The 25,797-nt window shown below is 40.9% G+C and overlaps 2 long non-coding RNA genes across 3 annotated transcripts in view; one reads left to right on the forward strand and one right to left on the reverse strand.

Annotated features, from left to right (window-relative positions):
* The window catches only part of LOC137075216 (uncharacterized), a 184,734-nt gene that overhangs the window by 24,272 nt on the left and 134,665 nt on the right, over positions 1-25,797 (reverse strand). The gene's annotated exons all lie outside the window — the stretch shown is intronic.
* LOC137076025 (uncharacterized) lies at positions 2,750-4,029 on the forward strand. 2 transcript variants are annotated; one of them, XR_010905166.1, is made up of 3 exons: positions 2,750-2,858; positions 3,267-3,346; positions 3,541-4,029. It is a non-coding gene; the product is annotated as an uncharacterized lncRNA (long non-coding RNA). The 2 variants fall into 2 exon arrangements; XR_010905165.1 differs by lacking the exon at positions 2,750-2,858 and adding an exon at positions 2,981-3,042.

Consider the following 25,797-nt stretch of genomic DNA (forward strand, 5'->3'; position numbering starts at 1 on the left):
GATGTTTCCAGCAGTTTGACCCATTGAGAGAAGTTCCAGTGGTCCTTATAGTAGTGATTTTGACCTCGACAGGTTGTAAGTTCAGCTCTTGCATGTGTATACTATGGCGGACGTTTCACAGACATCTAACGTTAGTTAGAGAGTTGCGCTTAGCGAATGAAGCTGAAAACAACACATCAAATTACTGTTGTTAAACTAGATGTGCTTATCGATGTTTTAGGAGAGTTATATTCCGATATGGATGTGGAACTAAAGACTGAAATGTTGCCGCGATAATTAATAGACACGCTGCACAACACTGTATGTCCCAGCACATTCAAAACCCCGTGAGTCAGATGGTAGTAAGGTGGGACGACCATCGCACTTTCTTCTGATAAGTACCATTGAAACGAATCTCTCAATGGGTCAAACTGCTGGAAACACTGATACGCTTGTTTAGTGAAAGAACTAACATTATGCGGCCGTCATTTACTGACAACTCTCCTCCGCTGGTTTGATTCTGCGTGTGTGAGCTTCAGAGACTGTGGTGAGCTCTCAACCAATGATGCGCTGAAGCTACACAAGGACCGCCCTCCTCATTTACATGTTGCACACGGAAAAAGAAATGAATCAATCGATCAATAAATGTAAAAATAAATACATGAGGGAAAAATAAATGTAAAAATAAATGTTAAATTTAATTAACAAATAAATAAAAGTTAAAGATATATTTTTATAAAAGCAGAAAAAATAATTTAAGGGAAAGATAATACAAAATTGTATTTGATTAAAAATGAATCATTTATTTTATCAAGTCGTTTATTCTGCTATTTATTTTCCTATTATCACATTTATTTATCTATTTATGTTTATATTAATTTACATGTGTATATTTATTTATTTATTAACTTATTCATTCATTGATTTATTTATTTTTAATTTTTGCAGGGTTGGTCCTCCATAAAACCCTACAGACCACACAAGTAGATACACAAAAAAAAATTTAAATTACCAAACCAATTAAACGTATACGTGGTAAGCTTACTGTTAAAAGTATGTATTATGTTTGAGGTAAAGTTAAATATCCTGTAGTTAACCAGTAATAACACATTTGGGAAGGTTAGTAGATCAGAGCTACAATTCTTAAATCTCAATTCTTACTCCCCATTGACGGCTCAATCTGAGGGGCGGATAAACGGTTGTCTTTCAAACTCCCTCTGCACACGATAGGATAGCGCTACAACCAACCAGAGCAACGTGAAGCGGAGTTGACAGATTAAACATTCGCCGTATCCGGTCGGCTAAACTCCGAACACATCTTCCCTTCTTAAGAATGACTTCAGTGCCGTTCTTTGTTCTTTTCTCAGAGAAAAGCTGAACTCAAGTCTTCCAGAGTCGCGGTCAAAGCTGATTCGACAGACCGCCGCCGTTCGCCAGTTTCTGTGTTTACTAGAAGCACGCAAACGCAACTCGGCCGTCATCATTATGGCCCCGCCCACCGACTCTATACACGACGTGATTGGCCCGACCAGAGTTTGGCGAATACAGCTCAGATGGGTATTGAGAGTTGCTAGATGACACTTGCGGGCAGATTAGATTTGCTGCCACTAGGGTGCATCTAGATTTCTAGGCTACCAAAAGACATCCTGCCAACTAATTAATTTTAGTTAAATCAATCAAATTTAGGAACTGCCCTCCCATAGAGTGAAGTGCTATTGTGGATTAAAAAAAATATGTATACTAAAGAAAATTGAAGAGAAAAATTGTTGCTATTTTTAAAAGAACGTAAATATGCCTAATATATAATTTATAAAAATATTTAAGCTACTACTACTACTACTAATAATAATAATTATAAATTATTACTAAAACATGCTTATTGCACAGCCTTGGGAGCAGGAAGATTTTAACTGTGCAGTTTCATTAACAGGAGTAAGCATCCTCTCATGTGTGTAATACCCTGCACAAACAGAACAAAAAACATTTGCGTGAGTGGACCGTTCTGTTTATTGAATTATATTTCAATAAAACATACATTTTAAAATATATATTTGTAGAATTTTTTTCAAAAAGATGGGAAAAAAATGATCTTGCGCTTAACCACGCCCTTGTGGACGTTAACGCTTCCTTTTTGAATTCAACGTCAACGTACATCAACTTTTTAATGGGGAGTGTTTCTGCAAATGGCTGGAGGAAAATATTCATGAGAGCACGACGTGGGCAATAATTCAGAAGAACTTCATGGTGAGTGCGCTTCATTTGTTTTTGATGATCGTTGTTCTTCCTTTCTCTGTTGTCAGTTCTCCTTTACATTACGTTTGTCGATATTGGCTACCAATATGAAAAATGCATAACAGTACAGTTAACGTTGCATGTGACATTACTTCCTTTCCTTTAACGTTCCTGAATGGTTAAATCGAGCTGCTCGTCTGTTTGGAAGACGTGCATATGACTTCGGTTGCATTGTAAGATTTATTACTCGACTCTCCATCTTTACTGTAACTGAGGGCATCTGATAGTTCTTATTAACGTTAACGATACACAGGGCAGCTGCAGCACTCAAACATTTTTAAATATGGAATGTTAAAGGATTATAATTGTACATTAGATTTCTTTATGGAAAGTTTTGAATAGATAATGTTTATTTATATAATTTTAAAGCTGTGCTGCAGTAACGTTATATAAACTAAACGTTTAATTATTCTCATTAATTTTGTCTTTATTAACCTGATCATTCACATTGGTTTTGTAAATACAGATCTACACTGCGCGCACATTTCATGCAGTGTTGGTAACTCACTAACTTGCATCTGTATTGGCCCCCAGGACGACTCGTACCACTGTTGTGTCTGAGTGTGCCTGCACTTTCAATAGACCAGGTATGTTGAAAACTTGTCTACATAGGCTCCACACTAATTCTTGTCCCCCCATTTCAGAGCTAAGCTGCACATTATTAAAATAACTTGGTTGTTTTTAGACTTTACCGTTAAGATTTTTTTTTTTTCAACTTTCATTTGGACCTCAAAACAACAAAATGACTCCATCATAATCTACGATAAGTAGGTATGATTTTTACTATACATCTGAATGCCTAGGAGTTAGTGGTTAATGTGACAGTCATTTCTTCTTAAGTACCTGAAGAGAGATATAAGTTTTTGTGGAATTTTTCCCTTCATTTCTGATACTCTTCCTATCCCTTAAAGATTTTCAGTGACACTCAATTATGATTTGAAGTAATCATGCAGAAGTAAATAATCATTAATGCAATTATTTATTTTTTCCTACAGACGTCCTATGACACAGATACACTACAGTTCTACAGGGACTACCCTATAGGACGCGTGATGCAATATTCAAGACTTGTCTGGTAAGTCAACTTTTGTTTCTCTCATATTTTCATTGATCTCCATTTTTAATGAAATGGTTGGTAAATATAAAAAAAAAAAAATCCTGAAGTCTTTACATCAGGTTACCACAATGCGCCATCTTTTGTTTGTAGTGTATTTAAGTTTTGATATTTAAGTTTACACATTCAACTATTTTCTTTCATATACTTCTTAGGACTTCATGGAGTACAACCTCACACCGTAAACAAAGAAATGTTTAAACTTCAGCTTCTTGGAGGAAACTGTGGTCACAGAGGACCTATCTGACCTTCCCACTGCTTTCACGGTACTCTTTGGACTTCTATATGCTTAATATTGAGTATACAAAAGGATTCAAATATACATTTGAGGCAATGCAGAACATCTTTGTAGGAATGGGGCATTTAACATTTTTAAGACTTAGTCTTGGATTAACAAAAAAATAAATGCTTATTTGTTTACTCAGTATTCATTGTTTTTTAAAACTGTTCTAACTGCAGTGTTTAATTTTAGTAATGCATTATTGAATCAATTGTATTATTTATTATTAAAAAAAAATGTGGTGTAACAGGATTTGTATGTGATAGTTGTAGCAATTATTGATGCATTTTATTCGTTTCTGTGAGAAATATGTAAAGGGGTGGTTCCCCAAAAATTAAATTATTCATTATTATTTGATGTCTCAAACTCATTTGTCTTCCTTTCTTCTCTAGAATACAAACAGAGACGTTTTCATAGACAATCCATACAATGCAACTAAATGAGGTTCAGAACCTACAATAAATATACATATATTGCATGTGAATCCAGTAATTTAATCCAGGTGTTCTGAAGTAATACAATCAGATGTCAAGATGTATAACAAGTAATATTTACTGATTGTATTGCTCTAGAACAGTGGTTCTCAAACCTGTCATGGAGTTACACCAGCTCTGCACATTTTGTATGTCCCCCTCATCTAACACACCTGATACAACTCATGAGCTCATTAGTAGAGACTGCAAAACCTAAAATGGGTGTGTCAGAAATAGGGAGCCATACAAAATGTGCAATTTTAAATGTGTCCACAACACAATTAAAAATGTGAAACATAAAGGGGCGTGAATAAAGGCATTGAAAACTATAGGCACTCTGTCGTATGGCTACTGTACAAGGAAGTCCAAGCACCAAATTTACAACCAACATCGAGCCGTTTTAACTCTTTCAAAACTTTATTTAAATTGTAATGTTTCCACACAAAAAAAACCAGATAATATGATTCAATTAAATTGCAAAAACAGAATAAAAAAAAAACAAATGTCACCTTACTTTTTTAGTGGTCTTTCTCTCATATGCTGTGATTCTGTTTTTTATATAATACTTTACCGACTGCCAGTCTCGTTCACCGAGGGCTTTGGGGGCAGCTGTAATGCATGCAATGCAGTCGAATTTTCCAGGAGTAACTCCCGAGTGAATAAATTTCATCATTTTTTCTTCTACAGCCGCAATCTCCACCTCACTCCACTTTCTCTTCCTAGGAACTAATGACAAGAAAATTACATTAATTGCACTCCATGTGTTGTAGGAGCAAGACTGGATTATTTTTATACTATTCTTTATGTTGTTGACCTTTTATAAATAAAGCAAATAAAAACTATTACTGGACAGGTTCCTTACCTGATGTTACTTTCATGACCTCCTGGAATCTGTGTCCATGTGGTTTTGGAAGGCAACCTGTAATCAGTCAAACATGACAAATACAAAGGAAGAAGGTTTTGATAATTTTACACAAATTATATTATCATGCATATAATGCAATCCTCACTAAGCCAAGGTGTCCCAATAAGGACAGTTAAAATACAGGTCAATGTCCCCAGAAGGTATCATGCATATAATGCAATCCCCACTAAGAGAAGGTGTCCCCATAAGGATAGTTAAAATACAGGTCAACGTCCCCAGAAGGTATCATGCATATAATGCAATCCCCACTAAGAGAAGGTGTCCCCATAAGGATAGTTAAAATACAGGTCAATGTCCCCAGAAGGTATCATGCATATAATGCAATCCCCACTAAGAGAAGGTGTCCCCATAAGGATAGTTAAAATACAGGTCAATGTCCCCAGAAGGTATCATGCATATAATGCAATCCCCACTAAGAGAAGGTGTCCCCATAAGGATAGTTAAAATACAGGTCAATGTCCCCAGAAGGTATCATGCATATAATGCAATCCCCACTAAGAGAAGGTGTCCCCATAAGGATAGTTAAAATACAGGTCAACGTCCCCAGAAGGTATCAAATAACATCACACATCGCTTGTTCGCTCTATCCTCAATTCATAAATGAGGCCATCCTTAAAAATATTTTGGTTTGCAGCAACAGTAAAAAAAAAAAAAAATAAATAAAAAAAAAACGACCTACGGTAGGTAGGTCTATATATTTTTTCCCACATTTTAATAAAAAAAAAGAAAAGTTAATTTTTGGTGATGGTGATTACGTAGGTATGAATTTAAACAAATTGGCATATCGTGACGTCACTGACTGGGTCTTGAAGCCGTGCCTTCGGGCGTGTAGGCTAATTGCAGGCTATATAGACCACAAACAAATTGAAATATTTGTCAAAAACATGTTTATTGCATAAATTTCAGGTGCATTCTTTAAAAAAAGGTTCCAGCCACCGCTAGCTGTCATTGACTCAAATCTGTCAACCCTCCCTTTTTTTCCGGGTTTCTCAGGTATTTTAGCTCTTTTCCCGCGGTCTTCCCGTTTTAGTATTTTCCCGTGATATGTTCCGTATTTTTGCGCTCGATTGTGTTAACTCAGAACACGCAGCTATCTGTGTCTCTGAAGTGGCTTGCACTTGTTGCCGACCAACGCATCTGGTGATATAGACTAGTGCATTTGTATATTAAAAAGCAAAAAGTTGTTTTTATGAATTCAATTAATTAAGCAGCTATAACCAACTCTTTACTGGTAAATATTACAGTAAACAAACAAACAAACATCGCAGACAATGGCAGAGCATTTTTTTCAGACGTTATTTTATTTTTGTAATATTATGTATTGTCTCAGTTGTTTTTAAGAGACACTGCCCCTCTTTCCTCCTTCTTGACAGCCTACATTTACAATAATAGCTTTGATTAACGTTAATGATGAAAAAGGTTTAATAATCGTGATTGTTTGGATTGTTTTTCCTGCCGTCGAGCCACAGCCGTTCACTAAATCAGTGTTTCCCAACCTTTTTTCAGTCATGGCACCCTTTGAAAATGTTCTAATCTTGTGGCCCCCCATACATGCGTCACGCTAGGGGTGTAACGGTACAGATTGCTCACGCCTCGGTTTGTATCATGGTTTTAGGTTCACGGTTTCAGTACGGTTTGGTATTTGCCATGCTCAGGGACAGAAAGAACTACTGTCAAATAAAAATAACAAAACACTTAAATACAAGCAGCAGCACAAATAAATACTATTGAGCAAAGATACTAATAAAATAAACAATGCTTTTCAGAGTCAGTGAGTGAGTCCTTATCTTTTGTTTGACAGACAGCAGTAAAGGCTACTGCCCCTTTAACACCTAATGCAGGGATATGCTCGTCTTTCTCGACTGAATACAGTCCTCTTAAGGCATATTCAGATATTATGTCTGCTTGGCTACTCATCAAGATTGACATGTTGACATACTTTTTGTGTGAGTTTGTCCGTTCAAGCGCAAGACTTGAAAGAACTCAATATTTGCGCGCTGTGAGACGAGAGCACAGAGACTGATCTTCTCTCACTGCAGAGAGTTCTCATTCACGTCTTCTGGCGATTATACTGGGTGATGATGGTGAAATGACTGGTCATACGGCAGCACTCGCATGCATTGAACACAGTTTACAAAGACAGACCGTTTTGCCCACGTTTTTCTTTTATTATCGCTGTTGTAGTGTAGCCTATCACTGAGGAGCCAGCACGTGTATCCATCAACAGAACCGCACATAAAGCATTATTTTTCAAGTTACAACCAGTGCCACCGCTCCCACCACGCGCAGTCGAGCAAAACACACGCTACCCATAGCAACGCGTTAGGACAACGACATTTCAGACTGACAGAGACGAGATAAACTTGGCTTTTCTGCCATTTGTTACTGTTTTGTACACGTTGTTATATTAATTATAATTATAATTCTGTTTTATTGGCCACAATATAGTAATGATGAATGCTGAGAGGGGCACTTTTGATTCATTTTCAGAAAGGGCAGGGGCTCAAATCCCCAAAGCCCTCGCCTCTGCAGTGCTCTTGCCTGGTGTGTGTAACGTGTGTGTAGCGTGTCCATGGTCCTGACTCCTGTCACACAATGCGGTGAAATCTCCGACAGGGCTTTAATAGTCTAACGTTACAGTGAATGAGAGAATGAGCCGAAACGAACACACAGGCCGTAGTGTGACATCCGTTAACCATAGTGGAAACATAGATGACGTCACGGGGTTTCTACAAAAGAAAGAACGCAGCCTTCGTTTGTATGTAGGCCTAGGCAATTTATATATTTATAATACTTACTAAAATATATTTCATATTATTTTATTACTTTTGTATTAGTTGTTTGAAGAGTAAAAAAAGAAATTGGTCGGTCTTAAAGCAAATTTACAACCGGCAAGTCGGTCGGACTAAAAGAAAAAAAATAAAGAAAAAAATTGAGTCGGCCCTAAATTGACAGGGTCGGTCGGGCCACGGCAAACAAGATTATTTTTAAGGATGGCCTACAATTTAGGGCTGTCAAAATTGCTCAAAAATGACGTTCGAATATTCCCTCTAAAAAAAAAAAAAAACTAATATTCTAACTATTCGAACATCTGGTTGCTCATTTTGTCAATGATGCGCATTACGCCAATAACAGGACAATTTAATACAAAGAAACATAACTTATGGTATAGGTAGTCTATTTAAGTTTATACATATTTGACAATGTATTACTTACTCAAAAACAAGTAAATTAACTAATGGCCAAGACCGCAGAGAGCAGCTCTCTCTCTCTCTCTCTCTCTCTCTCTCAATGAACAAACTTTGAGTGCTGATCAAGATTTTTGTGCAAGCAATTTAAGGTCGCCAGTAGGGCTGCCCCCGACTAAAGATATTCCTAGTCGACTAACACTACTGCATTTTAGCGATTAGTCGAATAATCATTCATTTATGATATTATTATAAAAACTTGCGTATATACAAGGAAAGGTATAGTCCAAGTTGAAGTTTAACACTTCCATATGACAGAAAATGCTAAAGCATGATATTAACGCGTTCAAAATAAAAATGAAGTGCTTAAAACAGATTAGTAAAGCGTTTAAAGTATACAGCGCTTACGGACACAAAAATCAGTGGCCGGAACGTTATAGGCTAAAAATAACATTAAAAACAGCAATCAGACTGCCTGTGCATTTTAATAATTTATTATCAAAAATGCAACCTGTAACAGTTACATGTCCAAAAAAAAACTGTTTTGAATAAAATAAAATAAAATTCGTTCTTTAAAATAAATTAAATAAACGTATTATAACTTAGGCCTAGTACAAAACAAGTACTGTAGCTAAAACGCTGTTTGGTATAAAAATACAGTGGAAAATTAGTATACTTTTTATATTGTTCAAAAGGAAAATTAACAAAAACGAATAATTTAATAAATGCACATGGCACATCGCACCACGCCAAAACTTAGAATAAAAAAAAAAGAAGGCGGCAAACAAATCAACAGCCCACAAATGTTTGATTAAATGTAGTTGTTCTAAACAATTAAAGACAAAATGCAGAACAAATAATTTAAAGAACACTAATACAGATCAAAAATATCAGAGCAAAGCCGCAAACTGCCATTAAGACGACGGATGAGTCTTGAACTGAAACAACAAGTTGCAAACATCAGACTAATTTTTCTTACAGAATTAAAAAACAACTTCTGCATTTTATAAAAACGAATAAATAAAAATATGTATTTATTTATTTGTATAGCCTACCCTACCCGTTATAAAAACAGGTATAGCAAACAGAAACACTACAAAGAGGAAAAGTTACTACTTACATGTTTTAAATGATAAGACATATTCGATGTTGACGCGTGATAGGCAAATGTTTGCCTGTGGAGTTTGCAAACAGCCTTTTTAGGGTCGTTCTTCGACTTTTCAAAATGATCCCTGGACTTTTTTCCTGACATAATTATTAGCATCAGCCAGACACCTCTCCCACTAGTGCTCTTTGGTATACCGCGAGGCGCGAGGTCTCGTTGACCAATCGTTGCTCTGATGTCATGTCATACCCCGTCTGCAGTGCGTGTGTGGTGCGTGTTGCGTTGTGTATGCGGTACAGGATCCGCACGCCCTGTTGTGCTTTCACATATGCTGCGCTTGTAGTCCGCAACTGATCCGCTGTTGCATACCACAAACACAGTATTTATTCATTTTAATTTAAAATCGAAAAGTTGTTACTGAACATGGCTCGTCAGAATTACAATTCTCTTTGTTTACTCTTTCATAGAAGTCAGGATAACGTATAGCCTTCATTTAAACATTTTATTAAATTAATTAATTCTTATTATATTTATATAGCCTAGTACTTTAGATTTAGCTCACACAAGTGGCAAACATTTAAACATAGGTTATAGCCAAAAATCACAAACATTTTAAATTAGAAACTTACAATAGGCTATTCAAAAACAGCATCACAAAATAGACTGGGTATGAAAACGATCGTCGCACTGCTGCAGGACCACATCCACGTGCAGTTTGAAAGCTGTTAACATGGGTACGGGAACAAATACGCACCGCACACGCACTGCAGACGGAGTATGTGTGAAACGGGCGTGACTGCACAGCCCCTGATTGCATAATTTTTTCAGGGGATTTTTTTTTCCAGACTAACCACCTAATGAAAATGTATTCGACCAAGCCCTCTTCATATCGACTAACGTTTAGTCGACTATTTGGGGGCAGCCCTAGTCGCCAGACTCGCGACTCATCCCAAATATAGCAGGCTTCATGTAATATCTCTTTAGTCAGTACAGTAGCCTACACTTTAGTAATGTTTCTGTTTAATGTTAAAGGTCCCATTCTTCGCGTGTTTTTGAAGCTTTGATTATGTTTACAGTGTGCAATATAACATGAGTTCATGTTTCGCATGTAAAAAAAAAACTGTATTTTTCACACAACTGACTTATCTGTACAGCGCTGTTTCCTCTGTCCTACAAACGGCCTGATGATTTCCTTGTTCTATGAAGTCCCTCCTTCAGAAACACGTAACGAGTTCTGATTGGGCCAGCGCTTCCCGCGCTGTGATTGGACAGCAGCTTAGCACACTTTGCGCACTCAATGTTATTGCAGAAATGTCTATATTGCCTTATCAATTTGAGCCGGAATCAGACCCGGAGAATATCGAAGAGGATCGATTACAACCTGCTCAGGAAAGACTTTTGCTGGATGTTTCAGAACGGTCAGCTGTCTATTCAGGAGTTTAAACTGATCATTACAAACACCAACAATCGATGGTGTCTGAATGAATTACTACACTTTTATATGCTAAGTTTTTCGGATTAGTTTCAATGACCATCTAACGTTAGTTAACAAAGCTAAACAGCGTTGCACTTTGTGTCATGAGTTACATAAACTGTTAAACGGACCGACTTAAATAATAAAATACACTTACCGGTTGTGGCTCATAAACAACAAAGAGGGAACTGCGTCATCTTTTAAGAATAATCTTTCTGCGAATCCGGCATTAAACTGATTGAGATTGAGGAAGCAGTCCTCAGCAAAATGTGCTGCACATAATTTCATTGATCTCTGTACAGCGTCCGTGGGAAGGCCAAACAAAGGTGATTTGACTCCGGGATGAAAATAACAGCGTTTCAATGGCATGGCGACAAACACACTCTACAAAAACAACGCTTCCTATTCTCGACCTGCGAGAGCAAAAGGACCACGCCCCCAAATTTGCGTGTTCTTGTGGGCGGAGGGTTAGTCAACAAACGGCTCTAGTGACGTCATCACAGCAGGAAGTGCAGCGGTGTAGTCCAAACCGGCCGTTCGCTGTAGGCTTTGAAAGGGAACTTCTGTTAAATAAAATATCTCGCTTGGCATTGAACTTTGAGCTTTATAATTTTACAGGTATTATTTATGCTCTAACAGCAACATTACACACTAACTAAAGTTTGAAAGATGGAATCGCAAAGAATGGGACCTTTAAATAAAATGAGGCATGGTATGCTAACTGTATCTTACATTACATAGCTTGCATACAACTTTATCTTGCAGCTCAACAATTTTACCTCCTACTGACCAAAATCCAAAGTACTTCCAGACATGGCTTTAGATTATATAGGGTTAAAATCTCTTTCTTTGCTGCGGTCGAGTTGGGGTCTGCATTTTCTGCCCTCTTCACTGCAAGACGTGTCCACTTTCAGCAGTGACTCCTGTGACCTGTCCCTGAACCCCAATGTGCGCGCCCACTCGGAAAGCAGACAGCCGCGGCTCTACTACGGATATGCAGGGGTTTGTCGTCGCTTTTTTTAAATTCTTTTTTTCGAATATTCATTTTCACCTTCAAAAATCGTTTTTTAAAAACTACTCGAATATATATTCGAATTTAGAATATTCGTTGACAACCCTACTACAATTGTTGCGGGCTGCGAGTTGGGGCAATTTCTTGTATAATGCACTCTTATCATGACATTTCGATACAAAATCTTACTGTGGTTTTGTCCCTTACAAAGAGATCATTAGAGACATATTGGTTTAACATTTAGACATTATACAGTTGTATGCAGAGCAATACACAATCAAAATATTTATTGGCGAGTCGTATACTTTTAACCCCGTCACAGTTAAATGTGATCTTCAGACCACAAACTTTCAAGAATAGTGAGTTAAAAGGTAGATTTTTTATGTAACCCTAATTGACAGACTTAGGCAAGTAATTAATGTTGTTACTTACAAATACACTCTCTGTTCTTTCCAGTGGTGGTACACATTCACTGGTTGAAGGAGATGCATGGTCAATTTCTGACCATACCTGTAACAAAAATAATCATCATTTGAGGATATGAAATTACAAAAAAGATTAGGCACTTTGAGACTGAATAACAGTCAAAACAAAAACAAAAACAAGGGGAAACAAAGCTTTTCCTTTTGCTAGAGTGACAGAACAAAAATTCAAATCCGGGAACCAGTTAACACATCTACAGTGTGCTCTGTAAGTATTGGGCCAAACACATATTTTATTGGTTTTGCTCTGTACACAAGCACAGTGGATTTGAAATAAAGACCTGAGGCTATTACCAACTTCTGTTTAGAGAATGTTTCTATCCATCTTTTATGGACAGTGTATGAGGGTAGCCATTTAAATACATGGTCTCCAAATTTCAGCGGACAAAGTAATTAGACAAACAATATTTTAGGATTTATAATGTTTTTTACTGATGGATGTACCCAATAAACTATATACGAAAACTGCTACGATGCACCTTATGGTTAAAAAAAAAACAGTAGCAGGATCATTATAGTATAAATATACAAAAATTATATCAGTAAGAAATTACATCAGTTCCAATGGTTATCCTTAAGAGGACTAGGATTCTGTCCTCACTAATCAATCAATCAATCAATCAATCAACTTTATTTATATAGCGTTTTTACAATCACGATTGTGTCAAAGCAGCTTCACAGTGTCAAACAAAGCCAAAGTGTCCCCATAAGGACAGTTAAAATACAGGTCAATGTCCCCAGAAGGTATCATGCATATAATGCAATCCCCACTAAGAGAAGGTGTCCCCATAAGGATAGTTAAAATACAGGTCAACGTCCCCAGAAGGTATCATAAATACTCATCACTACCTATGAGGTTATAGTGCCGACCAAACTTTCAGGTTTGTTTAGAAGGTGTTTGTATCCATCGTTGTGGTAAGTCGTTTAAAATGTAGAAATCGATATAATTATATTACGATTTGTCATTCATAACTCACAAATGTAGATAGGTATCATAAATGTGTGCAAAAAAATCCAGTATGCACTAACAGGCAGTATGCACTAACATATAATGCAATCCCCATTAAGCCAAGGTGTCCCCATAAGGATAGTTAAAATACAGGTCAATGTCCCCAGAAGGTATCATGCATATAATGCAATCCCCATTAAGCCAAGGTGTCCCCATAAGGATAGTTAAAATACAGGTCAATGTCCCCAGAAGGTATCATGCATATAATGCAATCCCCATTAAGCCAAGGTGTCCCCATAAGGATAGTTAAAATACAGGTCAATGTCCCCAGAAGGTATCATGCATATAATGCAATCCCCACTAAGAGAAGGTGTCCCCATAAGGATAGTTAAAATACAGGTCAATGTCCCCAGAAGGTATCAAATAACATCACACATCGCTTGTTCGCTCTATCCTCAATTCATAAATGAGCACAACAGCAAAAATAACAGCCTACAATTTCATGTTGGCTGAGCGTGAGTTGGGCCAATTGGACCCACTTTATCATAAATACTCATCACTACCTATGAGGTTATAGTGCCGACCAAACTTTCAGGTTTGTTTAGAAGGTGTTTGTATCCATCGTTGTGGTAAGTCGTTTAAAATGTAGAAATCGATATAATTATATTACGATTTGTCATTCATAACTCTTTTTTGTGTGCAAAAAAATCCAGTATGCACTAACAGGGTTGGGACAAAGCCTGTAATAATGCCATCCTCGCATCGTTCTGTCAAACTTATTCTGATAAACATTGTTGCTGGGAAATAATTATTACTACAATATAATGTACACTGTGCAGCTCTGAAACTAAATGGTTCTAAAACAACTTGTCTTATTACCTGTGTGTCTGTTGGTGAGGGGATCACAGAATCTTCTGCTGGTTGAGTGACTGGATGTGATTCTGGGCCCAGCTAAAAATAAAATAAAAAAGTCAATGCTACAGAAAGTGTAGAATGATTTTTAACTAAAGTACATACAATTATAAAATCACTGTTGTTCCCTATCCCTTATGCCTATTAATTACAAACAGTAATGTTTAAAATATGTTCCATCAAATCTATTATTAGCAGTAGGTAAATCTTATTTTCAATTCATGCAAATCCTGGTTTACCTTAGCCTGGGTGTTCCCAGGCTGCCTTGCACACAATTTAATTCACACTACTAAGGAAGCCTGGACACCAAGGACTAAATTTTCCCCTGAAAAAGGGAACCAATCACAGAACAGGGAGGAATCAGCAAGACAATGACGACATCTGTGCGACACATCGAAGAAGTTTTATGGATCCAACATGGCATCAGACGCGAAATTACCTTTAGAGAAAGTATAAGTAGGGATGGGTACCGAAAACCGGTATTAAACGGGCCCCGGGGGTACATTTTGAAAGACCGTTGTATCGATAAGCTCGGACGTTATCGGTTCTGCTGTCGGTACTTTTGAAAATAGAGAGAGAGAGAGAGAGAGAGAGAGAGGTTTTGGCTTCCAAAGATAATAAAAATAATATTTATGTCTAGCGCAACTTAATTCCCTTTGCAGCAACGCTGCCATTTCTCCCTAAAACGCAAACGTTTGACAGAATCAGCACGATCAGTGATTGTTGTTACATTCAGTCTAGCTACTGTTGGTTGTGGGATGCCTTTAATAATAAAAAGAGCGATTAAAACCATAAAAATGTCCGCAAGAGATTGTTCCCAAGTGCGCTCTGAAACAGCTCGCAGCGAGACGAGCAAATTGCACTTTCGGTTTCACACTCGCGTCTAAACGATCAAATGTTCACAAACATCTATGTCAAAATGACCGGCTTGGAGAGTCTCTTAAACACTACACAGTTTGTGTCTAAAATGGACGTTGTTATTATGGATATAGTCGGGAGAAAGTGTAGTGAATCTGCCTATTATCAGTCGCTTGTAGATATGCACATCTGTCTTAAAGAGGCAGCGGTGTAAATAAACATGCTGACGGATAACTGCGAATTAAACAACCAAATGCAAAGAGAAAATCACTCACAGCTCTTGATTGAGTAACTTCAGCTTTAATAAGCATTAATTTAGGCTATATATGATAAAATATGCAGTGTTATTTTACATTTGATTACTAGAATATATATATATATATATATATATATATATATATATATATATATATATATATATATATATATATATATATATGTTAGTGCCGGGACTCGATTAAAAAAATTAATCTAATTAATTAGAGGCTTTGTAATTAATTAATCGTAATTAATCGCATTTTAATTGCATATAAATATTTGACCTGAGAACAGTGAGAAGTCATTTTTCACATGTATTTTTAGTATACCATTGAATAATGACTGAATACATAAGCTTAATCAACAAAATATTGTTTATTTATTTCAGTCCAGCAGACCAGCGCAATGTTTGCCATTAAGTTTAGCAAAAGCATATTTGTGATATTTGAGGCTCGATGTGTTGCGGTGATACGCAGATTCCTTGTTGTATAGCTTGCACACAACCATGCTCTTGACGACGCTTCCTTTCTTTCGTTTTTTAAAACAAAATTTCCCATCCACGGGGCCAAGCAAAGCGGTCTCATCAGCTTCTTCGTTCATGTTCACTCATGGTTTGTTGTTGTCGTGACTCCGGAGCGCTAGTTGGTGTTCCAGTATAATCGGTCCGTCGAAACTGATTCATTGAAAAACGTTCCGCAGTGCAAAAATAAGTGTGGTTAATTTTTTTTTTTTTTGCGTAATTAATTAACGCGTTAAAGTCACGTAATTAATTAATCTTAATTAACGCGTTAAAGTCCCGGCCCTAATATATATATATAAAATATAAAAATCTCAAAAAGTACCGATAAGAATACCGTTAAAGTAGTAAAGTAGTAATACCATTAAAACCTTAACGATACCCATCCCTAAGTATTAGTATAGCAACAAATAGCTGTAGAAGTGACGTTTTTGGGCTATGCAAGAGTATAATTCAATGTTCAGAACACTTTGGAACCAGACACTGGAAACTTTGACAATCATGAATACATAGTGCAGATCCACAAACTGACCCAGTCTGGGGAACTTATGTGCTTACCTTCGAGCGCTCACTCTGCAAATTATCATCTGCAAAACAACATAATTTGTAAGTCCTTATTTATACTTTTCACTTCCCTTACACAATAGCTAACCAATCAGTCTAGACTTTGCGACCTGCAACAGTTATATGTGTGATGGGGTAGGGGGCAGTTGCTTTTACCTGAGACGGGCATGTTGGAACATGTCTGGAACATGTCACGAGACATGTCTGTGCCAGTGAAGTGTGTTTTGGGGGCTAGGAGAGGAAACCACACAGATGGCAATAAAAGTGAAATATAGTAAGAGGGTATTTACACTGACAAAAACATGGGACATCCTTGCAGAGGAGGATAGGTATTGATCAGACAGCACCACTGCATTTATTCCCCATACGTGGTTCTAATCTTTGTAATATAAGCATGCAATTCAATCATTTTAATGGATGCATGAGTGCAACAGAAGTTAAATAAACTTTTTTCTACAACTTTGCATGTTCTAACTGTGTGTACACAATGGGTGCATACAATAGATAAATCCAAAACAGAATCCACTATGATGTCTGACCTAATGCAATTCATTAAATGTGTGCTGAAGGGTATGAAACCGTCACTGTGAGGGTGTACTGAAGGGTATGAAACCGTCACTGTGAGGGTGTACTGAAGGGTATGAAACCGTCACTGTGAAGGTGTACTGAAGGGTATGAAACCGTCACTGTGAGGGTGTACTGAAGGGTATGAAACCGTCACTGTGAAGGTGTGCTGAAGAGTATGAAACCGTCACTGTGAAGGTGTACTGAAGGGTATGAAACCGTCACTGTGAAGGTGTACTGAAGGGTATGAAACCGTCACTGTGAAGGTGTGCTGAAGGGTATGAAACCGTCACTGTGAAGGTGTACTGAAGGGTATGAAACCGTCACTGTGAAGGTGTACTGAAGGGTATGAAACCGTCACTGTGAAGGTGTACTGAAGGGTATGAAACCGTCACTGTGAAGGTGTACTGAAGGGTATGAAACCGTCACTGTGAAGGTGTGCTGAAGAGTATGAAACCGTCACTGTGAAGGTGTGCTGAAGGGTATGAAACCGTCACTGTGAAGGTGTGCTGAAGGGTATGAAACCGTCACTGTGAAGGTGTGCTGAAGGGTATGAAACCGTCACTGTGAAGGTGTGCTGAAGGGTATGAAACCGTCACTGTGAAGGTGTACTGAAGGGTATGAAACCGTCACTGTGAAGGTGTGCTGAAGGGTATGAAACCGTCACTGTGAAGGTGTACTGAAGGGTATGAAACCGTCACTGTGAAGGTGTGCTGAAGAGTATGAAACCGTCACTGTGAAGGTGTACTGAAGGGTATGAAACCGTCACTGTGAAGGTGTGCTGAAGAGTATGAAACCGTCACTGTGAAGGTGTGCTGAAGAGTATGAAACCGTCACTGTGAAGGTGTGCTGAAGAGTATGAAACCGTCACTGTGAAGGTGTGCTGAAGGGTATGAAACCGTCACTGTGAAGGTGTGCTGAAGAGTATGAAACCGTCACTGTGAAGGTGTGCTGAAGGTGAAGGTGTGCTGAAGAGTATGAAACCGTCACTGTGAAGGTGTGCTGAAGAGTATGAAACCGTCACTGTGAAGGTGTGCTGAAGAGTATGAAACCGTCACTGTGAAGGTGTACTGAAGGTGAAGGTGTGCTGAAGAGTATGAAACCGTCACTGTGAAGGTGTACTGAAGGGTATGAAACCGTCACTGTGAAGGTGTGCTGAAGGGTATGAAACCGTCACTGTGAAGGTGTGCTGAAGAGTATGAAACCGTCACTGTGAGGGTGTGCTGAAGAGTATGAAACCGTCACTGTGAAGGTGTACTGAAGGGTATGAAACCGTCACTGTGAAGGTGTGCTGAAGAGTATGAAACCGTCACTGTGAAGGTGTGCTGAAGGGTATGAAACCGTCACTGTGAAGGTGTACTGAAGGGTATGAAACCGTCACTGTGAAGGTGTGCTGAAGAGTATGAAACCGTCACTGTGAAGGTGTACTGAAGGGTATGAAACCGTCACTGTGAAGGTGTGCTGAAGGGTATGAAACCGTCACTGTGAAGGTGTGCTGAAGAGTATGAAACCGTCACTGTGAGGGTGTGCTGAAGGGTATGAAACCGTCACTGTGAAGGTGTGCCGAAGAGTATGAAACCGTCACTGTGAGGGTGTACTGAAGAGTATGAAACCGTCACTGTGAGGGTGTGCTGAAGAGTATGAAACCGTCACTGTGAAGGTGTGCTGAAGGGTATGAAACCGTCACTGTGAAGGTGTGCTGAAGGGTATGAAACCGTCACTGTGAAGGTGTGCTGAAGGGTATGAAACCGTCACTGTGAAGGTGTGCTGAAGGGTATGAAACCGTCACTGTGAAGGTGTGCTGAAGAGTATGAAACCGTCACTGTGAAGGTGTGCCGAAGAGTATGAAACAGTCACTGTGAAGGTGTGCTGAAGGGTATGACACCGTCACTGTGAAGGTGTGCTGAAGAGTATGAAACCGTCACTGTGAAGGTGTACTGAAGAGGATGAAACCGTCACTGTGAAGGTGTGCTGAAGGGTATGAAACCGTCACTGTGAAGGTGTACTGAAGAGGATGAAACCGTCACTGTGAAGGTGTGCTGAAGGGTATGAAACCGTCACTGTGAAGGTGTGCTGAAGGGTATGAAACCGTCACTGTGAAGGTGTGCTGAAGGGTATAAAACCGTCACTGTGAAGGTGTGCTGAAGAGTATGAAACCGTCACTGTGAAGGTGTGCCGAAGAGTATGAAACAGTCACTGTGAAGGTGTGCTGAAGGTGAAGGTGTGCTGAAGGGTATGAAACCGTCACTGTGAAGGTGTACTGAAGAGGATGAAACCGTCACTGTGAAGGTGTGCTGAAGGGTATGAAACCGTCACTGTGAAGGTGTGCTGAAGGGTATGAAACCGTCACTGTGAAGGTGTGCTGAAGGGTATAAAACCGTCACTGTGAAGGTGTGCTGAAGAGTATGAAACCGTCACTGTGAAGGTGTGCCGAAGAGTATGAAACCGTCACTGTGAAGGTGTGCTGAAGGTGAAGGTGTGCTGAAGGGTATGAAACCGTCACTGTGAAGGTGTGCTGAAGGTGAAGGTGTGCTGAAGGGTATGAAACCGTCACTGTGAAGGTGTGCTGAAGAGTATGAAACCGTCACTGTGAAGGTGTGCTGAAGAGTATGAAACCGTCACTGTGAAGGTGTGCTGAAGGGTATGAAACCGTCACTGTGAAGGTGTACTGAAGAGTATGAAACCGTCACTGTGAAGGTGTGCTGAAGGGTATGAAACCGTCACTGTGAGGGTGTACCGAAGAGTATGAAACCCTCACTGTGAAGGTGTGCTGAAGAGTATGAAACCGTCACTGTGAAGGTGTGCTGAAGGGTATGAAACCGTCACTGTGAAGGTGTGCTGAAGGGTATGAAACCGTCACTGTGAAGGTGTGCTGAAGAGTATGAAACCGTCACTGTGAGGGTGTGCTGAAGGGTATGAAACCATCACTGTGAAGGTGTACTGAAGGGTATGAAACCGTCACTGTGAAGGTGTGCTGAAGAGTATGAAACCGTCACTGTGAAGGTGTGCTGAAGGGTATGAAACCGTCACTGTGAAGGTGTGCTGAAGGGTAGGAAACCGTCACTGTGAAGGTGTGCTGAAGGGTATGAAACCGTCACTGTGAAGGTGTGCTGAAGAGTATGAAACCGTCACTGTGAGGGTGTGCTGAAGGGTATGAAACCGTCACTGTGAAGGTGTACTGAAGGGTATGAAACCGTCACTGTGAAGGTGTGCTGAAGGGTATGAAACCATCACTGTGAAGGTGTACTGAAGGGTATGAAACCGTCACTGTGAAGGTGTGCTGAAGGGTATGAAACCGTCACTGTGAAGGTGTGCTGAAGAGTATGAAACCGTCACTGTGAAGGTGTGCTGAAGGTGAAGGTGTGCTGAAGGGTATGAAACCGTCACTGTGAAGGTGTGCTGAAGGTGAAGGTGTGCTGAAGGGTATGAAACCGTCACTGTGAAGGTGTGCTGAAGGGTATGAAACCGTCACTGTGAAGGTGTGCTGAAGAGTATGAAACCGTCACTGTGAAGGTGTGCTGAAGAGTATGAAACCGTCACTGTGAAGGTGTGCTGAAGGGTATGAAACCGTCACTGTGAAGGTGTACTGAAGAGTATGAAACCGTCACTGTGAAGGTGTGCTGAAGGGTATGAAACCGTCACTGTGAAGGTGTGCTGAAGAGTATGAAACCGTCACTGTGAAGGTGTACTGAAGAGTATGAAACCGTCACTGTGAAGGTGTGCCGAAGAGTATGAAACCGTCACTGTGAAGGTGTGCTGAAGAGTATGAAACCGTCACTGTGAGGGTGTACCGAAGAGTATGAAACCCTCACTGTGAAGGTGTGCTGAAGAGTATGAAACCGTCACTGTGAAGGTGTGCTGAAGGGTATGAAACCGTCACTGTGAAGGTGTGCTGAAGGTGAAGGTGTGCTGAAGGGTATGAAACCGTCACTGTGAAGGTGTACTGAAGAGGATGAAACCGTCACTGTGAAGGTGTGCTGAAGGGTATGAAACCGTCACTGTGAAGGTGTGCTGAAGGGTATGAAACCGTCACTGTGAAGGTGTGCTGAAGGGTATAAAACCGTCACTGTGAAGGTGTGCTGAAGAGTATGAAACCGTCACTGTGAAGGTGTGCCGAAGAGTATGAAACAGTCACTGTGAAGGTGTGCTGAAGGTGAAGGTGTGCTGAAGGGTATGAAACCGTCACTGTGAAGGTGTGCTGAAGGGTATGAAACCGTCACTGTGAAGGTGTGCTGAAGGGTATGAAACCGTCACTGTGAAGGTGTGCTGAAGAGTATGAAACCGTCACTGTGAAGGTGTGCTGAAGAGTATGAAACCGTCACTGTGAAGGTGTGCTGAAGAGTATGAAACCGTCACTGTGAAGGTGTGCTGAAGAGTATGAAACCGTCACTGTGAAGGTGTACTGAAGAGTATGAAACCGTCACTGTGAAGGTGTGCTGAAGGGTATGAAACCGTCACTGTGAAGGTGTGCTGAAGGGTATGAAACCGTCACTGTGAAGGTGTACTGAAGAGTATGAAACCGTCACTGTGAAGGTGTGCTGAAGAGTATGAAACCGTCACTGTGAAGGTGTGCTGAAGGGTATGAAACCGTCACTGTGAAGGTGTACTGAAGAGTATGAAACCGTCACTGTGAGGGTGTGCTGAAGGGTATGAAACCGTCACTGTGAAGGTGTGCTGAAGAGTATGAAACCGTCACTGTGAAGGTGTGCTGAAGAGTATGAAACCGTCACTGTGAAGGTGTGCTGAAGAGTATGAAACCGTCACTGTGAAGGTGTGCTGAAGGGTATGAAACCGTCACTGTGAGGGTGTGCTGAAGAGTATGAAACCGTCACTGTGAAGGTGTGCTGAAGGGTATGAAACCGTCACTGTGAAGGTGTGCTGAAGAGTATGAAACCGTCACTGTGAAGGTGTACTGAAGAGTATGAAACCGTCACTGTGAAGGTGTGCCGAAGAGTATGAAACCGTCACTGTGAAGGTGTGCTGAAGAGTATGAAACCGTCACTGTGAGGGTGTACCGAAGAGTATGAAACCCTCACTGTGAAGGTGTGCTGAAGAGTATGAAACCCTCACTGTGAAGGTGTGCCGAAGAGTATGAAACCGTCACTGTGAAGGTGTGCTGAAGGGTATGAAACCGTCACTGTGAAGGTGTGCTGAAGGGTATGAAACCGTCACTGTGAAGGTGTGCTGAAGGGTAGGAAACCGTCACTGTGAAGGTGTGCTGAAGGGTAGGAAACCGTCACTGTGAAGGTGTGCTGAAGAGTATGAAACCGTCACTGTGAGGGTGTGCTGAAGAGTATGAAACCGTCACTGTGAAGGTGTGCTGAAGGGTAGGAAACCGTCACTGTGAAGGTGTGCTGAAGGGTATGAAACCGTCACTGTGAAGGTGTGCTGAAGGGTAGGAAACCGTCACTGTGAAGGTGTGCTGAAGAGTATGAAACCGTCACTGTGAAGGTGTGCTGAAGGGTAGGAAACCGTCACTGTGAAGGTGTGCTGAAGGGTATGAAACCGTCACTGTGAAGGTGTGCCGAAGAGTATGAAACCGTCACTGTGAAGGTGTGCTGAAGGGTATGAAACCGTCACTGTGAAGGTGTGCTGAAGGGTATGAAACCATCACTGTGAAGGTGTACTGAAGGGTATGAAACCGTCACTGTGAAGGTGTGCTGAAGGGTATGAAACCGTCACTGTGAAGGTGTGCTGAAGAGTATGAAACCGTCACTGTGAAGGTGTGCTGAAGGTGAAGGTGTGCTGAAGGGTATGAAACCGTCACTGTGAAGGTGTGCTGAAGGTGAAGGTGTGCTGAAGGGTATGAAACCGTCACTGTGAAGGTGTGCTGAAGGGTATGAAACCGTCACTGTGAAGGTGTGCTGAAGAGTATGAAACCGTCACTGTGAAGGTGTGCTGAAGAGTATGAAACCGTCACTGTGAAGGTGTGCTGAAGGGTATGAAACCGTCACTGTGAAGGTGTGCTGAAGGGTATGAAACCGTCACTGTGAAGGTGTGCTGAAGGGTATGAAACCATCACTGTGAAGGTGTGCTGAAGGGTATGAAACCGTCACTGTGAAGGTGTGCTGAAGAGTATGAAACCGTCACTGTGAAGGTGTGCTGAAGGGTATGAAACCGTCACTGTGAAGGTGTGCTGAAGGGTATGAAACCGTCACTGTGAAGGTGTGCTGAAGGGTATGAAACCGTCACTGTGAAGGTGTGCTGAAGAGTATGAAACCGTCACTGTGAAGGTGTACTGAAGAGTATGAAACCGTCACTGTGAAGGTGTGCCGAAGAGTATGAAACCGTCACTGTGAAGGTGTGCTGAAGAGTATGAAACCGTCACTGTGAGGGTGTACCGAAGAGTATGAAACCCTCACTGTGAAGGTGTGCTGAAGAGTATGAAACCGTCACTGTGAAGGTGTGCTGAAGGGTATGAAACCGTCACTGTGAAGGTGTGCTGAAGGGTATGAAACCGTCACTGTGAAGGTGTGCTGAAGAGTATGAAACCGTCACTGTGAGGGTGTGCTGAAGGGTATGAAACCATCACTGTGAAGGTGTACTGAAGGGTATGAAACCGTCACTGTGAAGGTGTGCTGAAGAGTATGAAACCGTCACTGTGAAGGTGTGCTGAAGAGTATGAAACCGTCACTGTGAAGGTGTGCTGAAGAGTATGAAACCGTCACTGTGAGGGTGTGCTGAAGGGTATGAAACCGTCACTGTGAAGGTGTACTGAAGGGTATGAAACCGTCACTGTGAAGGTGTGCTGAAGGGTATGAAACCGTCACTGTGAAGGTGTGCTGAAGGGTATGAAACCGTCACTGTGAAGGTGTGCTGAAGAGTATGAAACCGTCACTGTGAAGGTGTGCTGAAGGGTATGAAACCGTCACTGTGAAGGTGTGCTGAAGAGTATGAAACCGTCACTGTGAAGGTGTGCTGAAGAGTATGAAACCGTCACTGTGAAGGTGTGCTGAAGAGTATGAAACCGTCACTGTGAAGGTGTGCTGAAGGGTATGAAACCGTCACTGTGAAGGTGTGCTGAAGGGTATGAAACCGTCACTGTGAAGGTGTGCTGAAGAGTATGAAACCGTCACTGTGAAGGTGTACTGAAGGGTATGAAACCGTCACTGTGAAGGTGTGCTGAAGAGTATGAAACCGTCACTGTGAAGGTGTACTGAAGAGTATGAAACCGTCACTGTGAAGGTGTACTGAAGGGTATGAAACCGTCACTGTGAAGGTGTGCTGAGGACTATGAAACCGTCACTGTGAAGGTGTGCTGAAGAGTATGAAACCGTCACTGTGAAGGTGTGCTGAAGAGTATGAAACCGTCACTGTGAAGGTGTGCTGAAGAGTATGAAACCGTCACTGTGAAGGTGTGCTGAAGGTGAAGGTGTGCTGAAGGGTATGAAACCGTCACTGTGAAGGTGTGCTGAAGGTGAAGGTGTGCTGAAGGGTATGAAACCGTCACTGTGAAGGTGTGCTGAAGGGTATGAAACCGTCACTGTGAAGGTGTGCTGAAGAGTATGAAACCGTCACTGTGAAGGTGTGCTGAAGAGTATGAAACCGTCACTGTGAAGGTGTGCTGAAGGGTATGAAACCGTCACTGTGAAGGTGTACTGAAGAGTATGAAACCGTCACTGTGAAGGTGTGCTGAAGGGTATGAAACCGTCACTGTGAGGGTGTACCGAAGAGTATGAAACCCTCACTGTGAAGGTGTGCTGAAGAGTATGAAACCGTCACTGTGAAGGTGTGCTGAAGGGTATGAAACCGTCACTGTGAAGGTGTGCTGAAGGGTATGAAACCGTCACTGTGAAGGTGTGCTGAAGAGTATGAAACCGTCACTGTGAGGGTGTGCTGAAGGGTATGAAACCGTCACTGTGAAGGTGTGCTGAAGAGTATGAAACCGTCACTGTGAAGGTGTGCTGAAGGGTATGAAATCGTCACTGTGAAGGTGTGCTGAAGGGTAGGAAACCGTCACTGTGAAGGTGTGCTGAAGGGTATGAAACCGTCACTGTGAAGGTGTGCTGAAGAGTATGAAACCGTCACTGTGAGGGTGTGCTGAAGGGTATGAAACCATCACTGTGAAGGTGTACTGAAGGGTATGAAACCGTCACTGTGAAGGTGTGCTGAAGGGTATGAAACCGTCACTGTGAAGGTGTGCTGAAGAGTATGAAACCGTCACTGTGAAGGTGTGCTGAAGGTGAAGGTGTGCTGAAGGGTATGAAACCGTCACTGTGAAGGTGTGCTGAAGGTGAAGGTGTGCTGAAGGGTATGAAACCGTCACTGTGAAGGTGTGCTGAAGGGTATGAAACCGTCACTGTGAAGGTGTGCTGAAGAGTATGAAACCGTCACTGTGAAGGTGTGCTGAAGAGTATGAAACCGTCACTGTGAAGGTGTGCTGAAGGGTATGAAACCGTCACTGTGAAGGTGTACTGAAGAGTATGAAACCGTCACTGTGAAGGTGTGCTGAAGGGTATGAAACCGTCACTGTGAAGGTGTGCTGAAGAGTATGAAACCGTCACTGTGAAGGTGTACTGAAGAGTATGAAACCGTCACTGTGAAGGTGTGCCGAAGAGTATGAAACCGTCACTGTGAAGGTGTGCTGAAGAGTATGAAACCGTCACTGTGAGGGTGTACCGAAGAGTATGAAACCCTCACTGTGAAGGTGTGCTGAAGAGTATGAAACCGTCACTGTGAAGGTGTGCTGAAGGGTATGAAACCGTCACTGTGAAGGTGTGCTGAAGGGTATGAAACCGTCACTGTGAAGGTGTGCTGAAGAGTATGAAACCGTCACTGTGAAGGTGTGCTGAAGGGTATGAAACCATCACTGTGAAGGTGTGCTGAAGGGTATGAAACCATCACTGTGAAG

Source organism: Pseudorasbora parva, chromosome 5 (genome assembly GCF_024679245.1).
Source record: "Pseudorasbora parva isolate DD20220531a chromosome 5, ASM2467924v1, whole genome shotgun sequence".
NCBI lineage: Eukaryota > Metazoa > Chordata > Actinopteri > Cypriniformes > Gobionidae > Pseudorasbora > Pseudorasbora parva.